Source organism: Salvia hispanica, chromosome 5 (genome assembly GCF_029641045.1).
Source record: "Salvia hispanica isolate PSC_SH4W2 chromosome 5, Shi_PSC_v1, whole genome shotgun sequence".
NCBI lineage: Eukaryota > Viridiplantae > Streptophyta > Magnoliopsida > Lamiales > Lamiaceae > Salvia > Salvia hispanica.
The window spans coordinates 37,780,973-37,794,243 of NC_142696.1; positions in this window are offsets into that span (position 1 = coordinate 37,780,973).

Here is a 13,271-nt window from a genome sequence, read left to right on the forward strand (position 1 = left end):
ATGTCATTTTGATTTATGAAATTTTAAAAATTAAAAATAAATAAAAAACTTGTCTTCCATTATGCAAAACTAGTATCACCACCTGTACTATGCACGGGCCATATATTTTTCATGTACCGATTAACCATTCATATTAACCATTCGTAATAACGTTAATGAAAATATTTTCTTGTTTGGATTGTGACCCATTAAAAATGAAATGTTTCTTAAAATGGGATGGAAGGAGTATGTAACATTTTACTCTCTCGCATCAACTCAAAAAAAATCATTGCATAAAAACCTGTACCGATTCCCAAATATTGCATATTTAATAGAACAGAGGAAATATGAAATACTCCCTCCGTCCGCCATTAGAGCATCCACAATAGCGGCTAGCCGATTCGCGTCGTTAGCCGATCGGGTAGCCGAACCATTGCAACCGGCCAGCCGAGAATCGGCGTGGGCTAGCCGATTAGAGGGCGCTGGCCGCCATTGTGGCGTGCCGATCGGCCAGCGCCAATTTTCATTTTTTTTTTTATTATTTTTTGAAAACCTATATATACGCGATTTTAGTTTCATTTTCATTTGCACCACTTGTTTTAACGAGTTTTCTCTCTCTCTAAATTTCTGTACAAGAGCAACATCGAGGGATGAGTAACGCGGGTGGTAGCGGTGGTGGTAGTGGTGGGGATGCTGAGGAGTACGAACGACAGATGAACGAGGCTATGGAGGCCTACATGAACCGCGAGATGGAGCGGTACATGCGAAGGGTGGAACAGCAGGCGGTACCTCGCCCTCTACTGGTTGTCCACCGCCGAGCAGTGATTGATCGGGATCACGTAGCTGCACATCAGCGCCTATATGAAGACTACTTCGCTCCGAACCCGCGGTTTCCAACAACCATGTTCAGGCGGCGTTTCAGAATGCGCAGGGAGTTGTTTATGCGTATCGTTGACGCTTTGGAGCGTCGATATCTTTATTTCCGCTTCAAGCACGATGCGGCTGGCAGACCCGGCCACACCCCTATCCAAAAGTGCACGGCGGCAATCAGACAGTTGGCCTAAGGAGGCGCAACAGACATGTGGGATGAGTACCTCCACATCGGTGAGACGACTTCTCTGCAATGTCTGAAGTTTTTCTGTCAGGGCGTGATTCAAATTTTTCGGTGAGGAGTACCTTCGAAGCCCTACCCCCCAAGATTGTCAGAATCTGATGCAGATGCACGGGGAGCAGCATGGGTTCCCCGGGATGTTAGGCAGCATAGATTGTATGCATTGGGAGTGGAAGAACTGTCCGACTGTCTGGAAGGGGGCCTACACGACCGACTACAAGTCAAAGAATCCCACGATGATCCTCGAGGCCGTAGCTGATTACCAGTTGTGGATCTGGCATGCGTATTTTGGGGTAGCCGGGTCGAACAACGACCTCAACGTCCTCAACTCGTCGCCCCTCTTCAACGAGAAGTGTCAGGGCATCGGTCCAGCCGTCTCATTTGTGGCCAACGGCAACCGGCATGATATGGGCTACTACTTGGCGGATGGGATATACCCTAGGTGGCCCATCTTTGTGAAGACGATCAGGTACGCGGCGGATGACAAGAAGGCCTACTTTGCGGAAAGACAGGAGTCGGCGCGCAAGGACGTGGAGCGCGCATTTGGTGTGCTCCAGTCTCGATGGGTGGCAATTAAGGGTCCAACGCGTTTGTGGGATGTCAAATGCATTTCCCAAATAATGTACGCCTGCATTATCATGCACAACATGATCGTCGAAGACGAAGGCATACAACTGACTAGTTGGGTCAATGACGATGAAGTCGGTCCAAGCCACGGAACGGCCACCCCTAGCGTACGACATGGGGTACCTCTCGATGAAGTCGGCCGCCTCCAGGAATATGCCGACATGCGCCAAGTGGATGCTCATATTCAACTCCAAAAGGATATAATTGAAGAGTTGTGGGCACGGAAGACTGCACGGCGATAGTTTTTTTTTTATTATGTAATTTATTTTTTTAAATGAATGTACTTTTTTTAATGCAATTAATGAATTTTCCCGTATATGTCTCGTAAATTTAATTCCGCAATTTAATCATAAATTTAATTTCGTAAATGTAGTTGTTTTTGAATTATATTTATTTCGGCTGGCCTAAATCTAATGTGGCAGGTTGATTTTTAGTGCTGCTGACGTGGCATGGAGAGAGTGGCTGGCCTATGGCTAACCTATTTCTATTGTGGATGCTCTTAGGAGTCCCATTCATGGGCGGCACCGGTTTTATGAAATGTTAAGAAAAGTGGGTGGAAAAAAATTAGTGGAATAGAGGTCCACTTGTATATATTAGTTTTAAATGAAATGTTAGTGGAATGAATTAGTGGAAGGTGAGACCCTATTACCATTTATGGTAAAAGTGAACCGGGACTCTTATTCGCGGACAGACTAAAATAGAAAAACGAGACTCTTATTCGTTCCAAATTCTTGAACATTCCTCGAGCCTGTAAATTTTTTTCTAATTATTTACATGATTATAACTTCCATCAGTGCAGAAAAACTATTCAAAGAAAAACAACTAAAACATAGCATAATAATAATAATAATTTTCTAAAAATGGGAACCATTAATTACCTACGCTAAATTGAGAGAAAGGTATTTGATATCTGATTTTGGAAATAGGCATACTCTTGTATCTGGAAGCTGGTATTTAAAGGTTAAGATTTAGTTATTTTACCTTTATTTTAATTTTAAATTTGATAAATCCAATATTTTCTGATAAGCTTGTTATATACGCAAGCCTCTTGGTGATTGAAATAAAGTTGTTAAGACCGATTAACAATTTTCAAATGATTCAGAGCACATAGCTCAATATTGTTATCACTGTTACCCAATATTTAATCAATTACAGTTTAGTAATCAATGTATTATCCATAAGTTATAGCGTATATATATGGGTTTTTATTTTGTATCGATTTGACATATTTCTTTGATGACAAATCCAATTGAAACTTTTCAGTGTGGTATCAACTTAGTATAACATTATCAAAGAAGCCAACTTTTTACCCACACGTTATCACAACTAGTGTTACCACCCGTGCTATGCACGGGACAAGAGATTTTCAAATAATGAAAATATATTTACAACAAAAATAGATTAAAATAAAGAATATAAAGAAAATAATATAAAAATATATTTATTTTAAGAATATGAATCAATTAAAAATAATATTAATAAGATTATAAACAATTAAAAACATTATAAACAACAATAAACAAACATTTGTAATTCTCTCAACCCACTGTAATAAAACATTTCATATTCAAAATAACATTGAATTATTAACTGTAGGTGTAGTAACATAAATAAAAAAATTAACAAAAAAGGACATGCGTTGGTAATTAAATAGAATAATATATACAAATAAAGGAAAATGTATTCCTAAATACAAATGAAAAAAAATATTTGAATGAATAATTAGTTCATGATTTCATTCGATCAACAAATCACATGTATTTATTTGTGCAAAATTTTTTTTTAGAAAAACAACAATAAATCAGTAGTTCATAAATTTTGAAAAGCTTCTTTGTAAATAACATTAACAATAGATTCACTTCTACTGTCATCATCATCATCTCAACCAACTAAATTCTCCAGACATTCACGATTTGTGACTCTAAATATAGCAACATACTGTCGTAGTTGGAATCTGAATGGGAACCTTGAATCAGACAGTATTAAAGGTATTCGAAGAATCAAGACTTTATGACCGACATTATGGTCACCCAATACTTGAGCCTCCATAACATAATCACCTAGCGGTGTAATTATCAATCTGGTGTCATTACGCAAACCATTAGACTATGTTTATCCGCAACCCAACCCACCCAACCATCCATTTTTATACAGTAATATTTAATTAATTTATATCTCCTCTACATCATCAATATTCATCCAACCCAAACATACATTTCTTATTTCCCGCCATATATACGTATAAAAAGTAAATTGTCACTTAAAATAAGTAATAACATTTTATCACTTAAAATTTATACTACTCTTTACTATATTATAAGAAGTCATACAAACTTTATAGGTTAGATTTAATTTTAAATATTTAGAATTTAATCTAATTCTGTTTCTGATTTAATTTTAAGTATTTATAATTTCATCTAATGGGTCCTATTCTAATGCATTTAGCACCCTAATCCAAAATCAAGACTAAATCTCCACCCTTGAATTTTAAAATGAGTGGATGAGATTAAAGCTCACAAAATCTCAATAAATAGTAGACAAAATATCAACAAAAGGGTAATATCGTCATTATGTTATCATATGATAATTTTCGTGAGTATTTCTTTATATCAACATTGTGTATTACAAATATCAACAATATGACATTAGAATATCAACACAAGGACAAGAAAATATCAACACATTTTTATTGAGATTGGACATGCATAATATTGAGATTTTGCCTACAATATATTGAGATTTTTTGTTGCATTTGTTGAAAATAGCTGCTTATCAACATGTACGAAAATTGAAATATAATTTATCAAATTTCATCACTCGAACATCGTCGGAACATATGCAATTGAGATCTCGTTGGAATCCTTATTAAATTATCTTTAATTTGATATATTTTTTGCGAAAAAATAATTTAAATTGAGAGAGTTATGTACATTTAAAGATTTGAGAAGATTTTGAGGAGAGATAAAGTAGTTAGTTATAATTACTGCATAGGATTTGACATTAATACCCTTTTAATTTAATTAATAATAATTTAAATTTAAAATATATTACACTTGACATTATATTAACCACAAGATCTTCTAATCTAATGGTTGAAAATTGGTCTCAATTTGGGATTGGTAATTAGTTAGCAATTGATTGAATCCCTTCGTCTAATTTCGTGATTTATTCTATAAACTTAATAGTTGCGTTTGGTAAATTGGAGACATTAATATGGTTTCGATTTTTTCATCATCATTATTATTTCAATACATGATAATATATGTACACATTCCGATATTTTGAGAGTCTAAAAAAAAAATGAGTTAAAGTCTTGAACATTAATATATTATTTAATAGAATAAATCAAAGTCAATTCAATTCAAATTAAATATATAAATTTAATTAGTCAATAAAATGAATTTTAATTTTAAAAATATATATTATACAAAACCTAATAAATAAGAAGTTCAAACTAAAACCTAGTTTAAGACATAATAATAGAGCCCAACACCTAAATTAAAACTCTATTATTGGAGATACGCAAAATAATTATTTTACCAACCTACATCTCTGACATAAATTATCAAACAATATAAATTAACAATACGTCGTGTCTAAATTAAGCATGCTTCGTTTCATTTACTATAATTTATGAGAATTGAGACACATCATACTTGGAGTACGGAGATATACATTTTTAAACTCTAGAAATTTAAATACATCTCATTTTGTCCGAAAATAAATAAAATCTAATTTTACATGACCTGTGATGGATATTAAAATCTTATCACTATAATCAGTGATTAAATAAAATATTTCACCTAATTACGATATACTTAGTAAATATTTTTTATGAGTAGTATTTAAATTAATCGATTCATAATTGATGTATTTTGCAATATTTTATCTTTTATAGAAATGACACCTAAATTCTATCATTTTCATCATCGTTATTAAATATCAAGTATAATTAAATTTATAAATTGCATTGCTAGAATATTAAATATAAAACATCAGAACAATATTTCCCTTTTTTTTAAATAATTTGAAAAGAATGAAATTAGTTTATTTCAGTTCATTTCAAATTCTAATGTCTTTCTTCTAAGTATTTTATGTTTATATTTACTTGTGGGTGTCACTCAACAAAATTCTTGAAATAAAAAAGAATCAATTTATGATTCTTAAATTTATCACGTCAATACAACAAATATAAAATTAAGTATTTATTTAATGACATATCTAGAATAATAGTACTATATAAATTGTTTGATAGCTAACACCACACATATATACATTTAGACATAGAAGTATAAACGTAACATAACAAATTAATGTTAAAAAAATCCACCAACGGTTAATCTAATTTTGGGCCAGCAACTATAAACCACTCTAAATTGAATATGAATAGACAACATTAAGCTAATTTAGGTTTTACAGTCTCCATATCATTTTCTGAAGTGAAACCCCCCTCACTGCCTCAGTCGTCTTCTTCCTTACTCTTGAATCTCAGCCTTAGCCACACGTCTCGCTTGTTTCTTTCCCAAATCGGCGCCGCCACGATCCCGCCGCTGATGCTCTGTTGCCTCCTCATCTCCGGCATCTCTCTCCATCCCTCAATTTCTCACAGCCACGCCGCCGCCCCTTCGTCCCGACCTGTCTGCACTGGCGAGCCGCTTCCTCCTCATCTTTCTATCGCTCCGGATCCCTCTCTTTCTCTCAGCCAGCCGCCGCCTTGTTGCCACCGCTCCGCTTCCCTCGGCCTTGCCGCCTGTGGTTGGAGCTATAGCCAGATTCCAAGATCTTGCGATGCTGTAATCAATAAATCAGAAAATTAGTCCATGAAAATGCATATTATATGAGTGTTAAATCTTCTTTTGAGAAGCCAACCTTTTTGCATTTAATTGGACAGTAGAATCTGCCCTTTTTTTGTCCCCACAGATGATTTTTCCGTCTAAAAATGTGCCACGTGACAATTCAAAAAACTGTCCCTTTATATATTGATAGATACAATTGCACCACAAATCCTTCCAGAAACGTTAAATAAATATTAAACTATGTCCTAATAATTGTTAATATATGAACATAACTTTTTACCGTATGCATTCAAGCATAGTATTTTATTAAACTGGGCGTCAAAATTAGCCGGCCAAAACTGTGGCTTTATATATTTATAGATAGATAGATTACTTCAGTTAATCTTCAAGGTTGCTCATTTATGTTTATGAAAATTAATACTAATAGGAGTAATATTATATTCCTGATAATAAAATGTATACTATTTTGTTTCCATAAATGAAATAAATTACGATTGTGATCTTTTTGTCATTCAAGATTCTAATCAATTAATCTCAATTTAATTTAAAATAGTTGATACTTTGAAACAACAATGAATTCTTAAAAACATTAAGCATAATAATTAAACTGCTATAATATGATATCATTAGCCTAACTATATTTTATCATAGAAGAGATAACTCACCTAAAATGAGCAATGAGAACAGAATATAGAACAATTGTCCGATTATGAAAGCCTTAGGAGTTGAAAACCTATGTCACACAACTTATATTTTAAACCAATATAAATGAAACTATAAAAATGAATCTCGTTGTGTTGTTGGGGTAATTTTTCTCGACCTTACTGGTATTTATATACATATAAATGGTGAGGATTTGACTCTACTTTTTAGATTTTAATTTAAATTTGATGCAATTTTCGACAGTCATCTTCTCAAGGTGAATTTACGTCAGTGTTATGCATCCAGACAACCCTTTATTCAAGAAATACCACATATACATTGGAAAACCTTTTTGCAGCATCTTGGGAATTCATGCATTAAGAATAATTTTATCATTTGCTTTTTAGTACTATAGTACTGTTGTTTTATCTCATTTTCCTGCCCAAATAGCTATGAATGACATTTCTATTAATTTTTCAACAACTCTCACTTTATACTATATTTATAGATATTTATAGATATAGATTTAACCCATATCAATTTTTTAATTTTTGTTCATGTTCTAACATATTTTCTGTTTTTTTATACTGAAAAATAAAATGACATTTAGCTCCGTAATGTGTTGTTGAACTCCTCTGTCTCTTCTCTTCCTCTCCTCTGCTTCTCACCAATTCTCTTTGTCTTCATTATTTGTAGTGTTTCTATTATTTCCGTCAGTCGTGCTAGTGTACAATGATTGAGTTGTTGGCTCTTCATTGCTCATTCCATTATTTCCGTTAAGCACTCCTTAATTCTCTACTGCTCATTCTTGTTTTCCTTCACATTTAGAAAAACGATACTTCATATTAGGTTGAAACATGCCTTGAAATCTTCATGAACATTTTAGAACTATAAATGAGGTAAGATTTGATATAAGCAAAGTTTCTTACTTGGTTATTCGCCCATATGTGGCAAATTCAGGACTATCATCGGATTCAACTGAGAAATGGTGCTATGACAGAAGGTAATATAATTTGCCCTTAGAAATCATAAAACGTAATTTTACTAAAAAAGAAATACTGCAATTATTAGTATTTACGCATTCTAGTTTGGAAAATTTGGTTCTTTAATTTAAATGTCTTATTCTCTTCTCAATTCCTCACCTTTTCTCCTCCCTTTGTTGTGTGTAGTGCCTGCAAAAGCTTATAAGATGTTGTAATAGATTTGTTGTATCTACTGTATTTCTTATTGTTTTATGACTATATGTAGGGCTTGATTGGTAGCTCTTAATAAGCTATAAAACCCCGAAAAGGCCCAACCTTGCATCCCTTTTACTACCTTCTCTTCTGTTTGGTAGATCTAGATCTAGTCGGCAAACCCGGAAGAAAAACGTCGGATCTTCCACAAAATCATACTGATTTCGGCGTTTTCGGCAATTCCTTTTCTTCGAAATTGTGTGGTATTAATTTTTGCTGCATCTTCGACAAAGACAATTTCCTCTTCTTACCGATTTTGCCCTCCAACGGCTCTGCGACGCAGCTGTTGGTACCAAGGAAGAAGGAGGCAGGAAGGCCCAAATTCGTTGCTCTATAATCACAAATTCAAGCCCCTGCAGGTATTCCACTGCAGTACATAGGTCTAATGTGAAATCGCCAATGTTGCAAAAACTAAAATTTTAGGATTGGGTGAGGAACGAAAAAATCATTCTCTGTGCCCATTCTATTACCATTTCTCCTCTCTGTGCCATGTTTTTGGTTGTTTTAGGGAATGAATCTTGCTTAGTTTTGGTTGTATTAATCTGTACGGATATTGCGCAGAACTGAAATGTGTTGTTTGTAACGAAGGTTTATTGGTCGGTTTTGTTTATATCCTCATCCGGGTGCAAATGGTATATCTGACCCGTAGGTAGATTTTGATTTTGGTTTCATAGCTGAGTTTGTGGTGCTCCATTGGTTGTAGGATGGATAATGACAGGAACCAAAAAAAAGAAAGGAAACTGAGGCTGTTGTCCTAATGGTTGAGGACGTAGTCCGTACCCAACAACAAGATTTGCTCACGATGCTGAACATGGTCCGAGCAATGATTTCATCACAAAATAAGGGATGGGGTGGACGTGCAGCAATTGGCTACAGCTTGTCTTCGAAAGTGCCCGCCCAAGTTAAGTACAAGGATCGACTGTATGGCGTCACTGATACGGATTGCATAAGCAACTTGAGGACGGACCGCAACGCATTTGGGCGTTTATGTCGACTCATCCATGACAGAGCAGGTATGGTTGATCAGCGATATGTCCACGTCGAGGAGCAAGTAGCTATGTTCTTAAGTACCCTTGCTCACCATAAGAAAACAAGGATTGTGGGGTTCGATTTTATTAGATCCGGCTACACAGTCAGCCATTACGTGAATGAGGTGTTGCGTGCTGTAATTCATCTTCACACGGTTCTCCTTGTTCAGCCTACGCCAATTGATGAAACTTGTGATGATGCACGGTGGAAATGGTTTAAGGTAAAATGATCAACAAAGACGGTGAACTTCATAGTACATAAACATTGCTGAATGTGTGTTACAACTGGTGCAGGGGTGCCTTGGGGCACTGGACGGGACGTACATTAACGTCCGTGTCAGCACAGCAGATGCACCATGATACAGGTCACGGAAAGGATTGATATCTACAAACACTCTTGCGATCTGCGATAGGTTCCTTCGATTCGTCTATGTCTTACCGGGATGGGAGGGATCAGTGGCTGATTCACGTGTCCTTCGTGATGCCGTTTCTCGTCCAAATGGGCTCAAAGTCCCCAAAGGTATATTGTAATTTCAAAATTTGTTTCTCAAGTCTTTGGTTATCCACTGCATTAGCAATCATATAGCCGTTAAAGGGTTTGAAAGTTTCTTGCCAAATTTGTTTAGTGGATCTATATATTTAGGTCCCAGCTACTACACTAGATTAGTCACTGTTAATCCTTTTCATTGTGATTGAATTTCAATGCAGGATGTTATTACTTGTGCGATAATGGTTATGCCAATAGTGAAGGATTTCTAACCCCTTTCAAAGGAGTTAGGTATCATCTTAAGGAGTGGGGGCCACAAAATCAGAGGCCGACTAGTCCCCGCGAACTCTACAACATGCGACACACGATGGCACGGAACGTGATCGAGCGTGCAATTGCAGTATTGAAGATGCGGTGGGGTATATTGCGTAGTGCTAGCGTCTATCCCATTCAAACTCAGTCACGACTCATTATGGCATGCTTTCTACTGCACAATTTCATTCGAGGCGAGATGCGCGACGACCCCATCGAGCAAGAAATGGACTCCGATGGAGTAGGGGGGCAGCCTGCGGACGGGAATGAGCAGGACGAGGCCGACTATGTGGATACAATCGAATCTACACCAGCTTGGAACCAAAAGCGCCAAGACCTAGCTGACTTTATGTGGCAGCATCAGTAGGTACCTTGGTGAATCCGTGTCAGCCCCAAAATTAAACCCTCCCTTTTGTTGGCTTCAAGACATTTTATGGCCTTTGGTTGCTTTTTTCTTTGAATTGTTGTGGAGTCTGAACTATATGCACTTGGTGATTGGCGATGCTTGCTTTTATGGATCTCGTATTCATTTTGGTGTTTGATTACCATAATTTCAAAAATGGTGCTGTTAATGAGTTATAAGTTTGCAAATATGGTGCTGTTAATGAGTTATAAGTTTGCAATATGGTGCTGTTAATCAATCTTCATAGATAGAACTCATTCTTGCACCACGGGTTCAGTTCTTTGAACACTCCTCACATCAGAGGTCATTTTCAGGGTCTTCTTGTTTGTTTCATTTGTCCAACACATTGAAGACTTTATCACAATTCAGTAGCTGTTAATTTGGTGCAATAGTGGAAATACACACATTCGTCTTTGATAATAAGAAAGGTACCGAATTTAAGCTACAAGGAGTTTCATGAGGCCTTCTTTCAACACAAAATAGACATACTACTACTAACGGCATCATTCTAACATCCACACACGGCGCACACAACAAACATAAACTTCAAAGAAAGATACATAAACACCAGAAGCCCATTGATCAGGCAGTCCTACTACACACGGAGTACCGGCATTCTCCTACGGTCGTGAGCCACCGCATTTGGAAAATCAGTGCCACGAGACCAATAGGGACGCGCTTAATACATAGTAACGTAGAAAAGGGTACGCCGGGCTCTAACCAGCTCGAATTTGAGAATGCTTCCAACCCCGATGTCTTTGGCCGTGACAAATTCAGTGAAACCTTTCGACACCCGAACCCGCGTTTTTGTGCACTTCACGGCTACATCCCACGTGAAGTTGCCCATTTGGAATTTGAAGTCATACGTTCCTGGGGGCTTGCGAACGTAAGTGTCCCACCACATTTTGGGAAGCGTTTGCATAACACAAATGTCGCATTTAGGTGAGTGGAACATCTAATATTGAGTATGAATTATACACCGAAAATTAATACCAGTGGCAAGTTCAAGTGTGTTTGTTCAATTTTCTTCATGAAACAAGGACCGTAAGTCTTAGGGTACGTTGCTCGCTTCCGGGCGTCGCGACCTAGTTGCAAATCAAGGCTGGGAGCAGCGCCGGACCCCTCGGCACAGTGTGTCTCGGCAGCTTGAATTGGCAGCTCGCCCACAATGTGGACAGGTTGTGGTTCTGGCTCATCAAGCTCCACGTTAGGTTGGGGTTCTGGCTCATCAAGCTCCACATTAGGTTGATCATCGGCTGCAGGTTGGGGTTCATCAAGAAGAAAGTTCTCCACGTCCGCGACATCGAGTACTACAGCAGGAGGCTCGGCCGCGCCGCCTTCGTGTTGCTGGACGGGAAACGCCGCAACTTCCAGTGCCGCTGGCGGAATCCCAGCTCCGGCCGCCATCGCCACGGCGGCAGCATCCCACTCGTCGTAGAGTAATTGCAAATCTGCCATGGGTCCGAACCCATCTATATCCGGTGGGAGGTGGATAACTATATCACAACAAGCACAACGTTTTTTCAATAGGTTTGTACATATTGCCAAAACAACTACAAAGAGAAATAAGGAAAAACAACGTATTCCAGACCTTCATCATTAAAATGAGGGTACCCAGGATCGACGGGAAGCACGGCGACGGTAAACATTCCATCTAACTGATAAGAGAACATAAGATTATCCCCCGCGTGAAACCCAGAATGAAACGCGAAGAGGTCCCAGCCCCGGCCGAAGAACCACAGAACACCATCGCAGCAGAGGTCAACAAACCAGTGAGCCTGGTTTGGAAGGGCCATCCGACAGTAAATTGGTAAAATCACGCCGAACAATGATACCCAAGAATGCGGGAGTGGCTGGAAAAGAGAAAAGAAGTAGAGGAAACTGAAATTTTTGTTGTGGTCTCTTCTCTACTCATATCACCTGAAGTTTCTGAATTTTTTTTTTAATTACATTAGTGTTAGGGATAGTAGAGAGAGAGGAAAAAAAAAACTGAGGGTGCAAATTTTCTGCAATATAAACTGGTATTTATAGACTGGCTCCAAAATATTTTTCTGCAAAGAGTTTTGACTCTCAAAGTATTTTTACTGACCCAATTAGCATTATTATTCAGAGTTTGGCATATTAACTATAGGTTTAAAGGTATGAAAGCAGTTTTTTCAAAGTTGGTTCTATTATCTAATGGTTGTGGTAATGTAAAGTAATTTTTGAATGAGACAATTATTAAGTTTAAAATTGAACTACCAAAAAATCCAATAGCAAAAATCCTCTTCGGTGAATTGATATGATCCTCCTTGGATGTTTGATAATATAAATCAGAATTAGGCTTATTAACCGCTGGTATATAAGGATAAAGTTAGTTTGGAAAATGTCCTACTTTTCAGCATCATGCACAACTTTTTAGGAGCTAAATTACATTTACAATACTGTCAACAATAGAACGTGAGATATAATGTATGAGTAAAATTTTTTATAATATGCACAACTCACATTTTATTAAGTTAGGCGCCAAAACAGTCCAAAAAACTGTGGCTTTATATATTAATAGATGCCAAAACCCTGGTTTTGAAGAAGTAATTGATGTCCCAAATGGGAACAAGTAATTTGATTAAGGTCTCCTCCAATAAGCCATTGAGCTAGTCGAATCATCACTC